We start from the raw sequence: 3,120 nt of genomic DNA, 5'->3' as shown, positions 1-3,120 counted from the left end.
ACCTCAGACAGTAAGATATCATTTGATAGAGTATCACTATACATCATCTCTCCATCAATCCAATTATAAACATGTTCAGGAATGAATACTGCATCAACGTGATTTTCTTTTTCAGTAATTTCTACTGAATTGATAGGATGTCTCTTTCTCGCATTTTGTGATTGGGACAGTTTACGTTTCGGCATTGTGAATCGAATGAAATGGTCAGTGTGTCAAAATTGGATGTGTTTTTATCTTTTTACAACATGATAGTTTGGGAATATGTACTATTATTACGATGATTCAATACTTTCTGTATAATGTCTATGCAAAATATATTACAACATATATGTCGTCTCAAGATAATGAGAGTCAATAAAGATGAAATAAATTATCCTTCAATAAGGAACGATTGGATATTTTTTCCTACATTTTCAAAAATATTGTTTAAACAACATAATTTTGAATAAATAATATCAAATTCGTGATCAGCGACCCCGAAAACCTAGAAAACGATATGTAACAACGTATTTGGGTATAGAAAATTGATATTTACTGATATTAACTTAATTATTTAAATAATTAAAATTGACTATATATATTTTCGACGTATTTTTTCCGTAGAATACGATTCTGCAAGTAAATCAAAAAAATTCTCATTTTTTGCAATAATTTGTTTCAACAAAATGTTTAAACAAATTAATTTTTGAAAAATAATAGCAGATTCGTTATCAGCGACCCAAAAAACCATAGTAACTATATAGACCATGCAGGTTCGGTACAAAAAGTGTTTTAATCGCAAGAAATGATTAGTCGAAAAATTGATCAATTTTTGCATTGTTTTTGCCGTTATTTTTCAAGTTCAGACTATGATAAAAATAAAACCAATGATACCATTCAAAAGCATAACAATCGAGGACACGATTACACTATTCTATTGTTGAATATTCTTACGAAAAGGTATCGAAAATGTGAAAAGAAAAAAAAACAGGTCTGCAAAATTCGTGTTTTTTTGCATTAATTTGCAAAAATAGTGTAAAATACCATACTTTTATGTAATTTTTAATGCACCATTGGAAAGAGCGACCTCGAAAATAGTAGGATAGGTACTTCTCGAATTTTTTGACAGACGTTTTCATAGTGAAATGTTTTAGAGAAATGGGTAGTTGAAAAAAGTGTCCTCGTGACGTTAATGGGTTAATTACAAACTCATACCCAAAAATCGGTAGTATTCCGTTGGTAAAATTTTTGAGTTGTTAGAGTGAGAAACTTAGCAGCGACAAAGACAGAAATTCTCCAACTATTTTTATTGCACCCTCGCGTTGGGTTTTAGTTACCGTCACTCGGCTTACCTGTCAGCTGCAGGGAAATATGAAAAATTTACCAAGATTTTATCTATGTATGCAATCCGTGTGAGAAATAATGAATTGACATCCCATAAAAGAACAAGAAAAAAATACGTAAAATTGTAATATAAATCATTAAATAATTTTAGTATTCATAAAAGCTACTTTTATAACCTCAGACATAGGTGAAATACTGAATGTGAAGAAGAATACTCAAAAACATAGAGAGAGTGTCTCACGTTTGTGGAAAAAAAATTCAGGACTTTTCCAAATTTTTCAGGACAAAAACTCATTAGTTTAGGTGCCTTTTTAAAAATGTGTCAAATGCGAAATTTATTATACGCCCCCAAAATCTGATTTTATGGTCAAAAACCGTTTTTTGGTCATTGTTCATTTTACCAATGTGAAAATCACAAAGCTGAAATCGAAAATATTTTAAAGTTGTCCTTTTATTTATTCCTTTAACTTTAGCGAATATAATGACATTTTTAATGTCCAATAATTTGTTGTTGCTAATATAATTAAAGTGAGTTGAATTCCGTATGTAATAATCTCTTTTTAAATGATTCATTTTCTAGTTTTATTTTCAAACGAATAGTTCTGTTTTCAACTAAAAAAAAAATTTTTCAGTAAACAAATACTTAAAAAAAAAAGTTGAATTTTCAACCAAGGGTGAATTTTTAACTAACGTGATGAATATGTAGGCAAATAAATGAATTTGTAAGAAAAGAGGTCAAATTTCGATTTAAAAAACACAAATTTTTAACTTGCTAGACAAATTTTCTACAAAGCAGTTGAATTTCCAACCCTGAAATATTAATTTTTTACCATAAAGACAAATTTTGCACAAAATAATTTAATTTCCAGACAAAGAGAAGATATTTAAATACCAATGATGAATCTTTAACCAAAAAAAGATTTTAGCAAAATAGTTCAACTTTTAACCCAGAAGTTTGATTTTCTTACCAAAAAGGCGAATTTTCAACAGGTAAAAATTTTTCAGTCAAGAAAGAAAAAAAATGTCATCCAAATTGATGAACTTTTACAAAAGAGTTAAACTTTAACCAAACAGTTGCAGTTTAACCAATAAAGAAGAAATTTCGATCTAAAAAATTATTTCTCTACTTATAACTACGAAGTTCTAAGTAAAACAGATCAATTTTCAACAAAAAATTTAAAACTATCATATTCAGGTAGAAGTTCAATTTAAAAAAAAAGAATTTTCCACGACATATTTAAATGTTGAACCATAGATTTGAACCTTAAAACAAAAAAAAATAATTTTCAACATAGCGGTTTAACTTTTACCCAAGTAGTTGAATTTTTATTGTAAAAAAAACAAACAATTTTTAATTGAAAAAGAATAATTTTCAAATAATAATATACTCGTGGATATATCAAACACAAAGGATTACTTCTTCATCAAATTGTTGATTTTGCAACCTAATAATAAAATTCTTAACTAAAAGTATAATCGTCAGGAGGAAACAACTTACGAAAATTAATATGAATAAAAGGCCAATAACTTACTAACATAAAATGATATCAGGGTAATTTTTTAGTCTTCTTTATTCATAATGTGTCCCCTAAGGGTTTACATGACTTCCATTCCTTACAATCTTTCCCTTTATATCTATATTTTTTTACAATCTCATCATTTCTATATATACAATTATTTACAACTATTTACATAAAGTCTTACCAGGTGTATACATATGAAACCGGTATTTTTTCAAGAAAAAAACACATTTATTTCAAGAGAATGATAACAAATATTTTATTCAAAGTATGCGCC

This window comes from Belonocnema kinseyi, chromosome 8, assembly GCF_010883055.1.
Source record: "Belonocnema kinseyi isolate 2016_QV_RU_SX_M_011 chromosome 8, B_treatae_v1, whole genome shotgun sequence".
Classification (NCBI taxonomy): domain Eukaryota; kingdom Metazoa; phylum Arthropoda; class Insecta; order Hymenoptera; family Cynipidae; genus Belonocnema; species Belonocnema kinseyi.
This window is presented reverse-complemented; position numbering follows the sequence as displayed.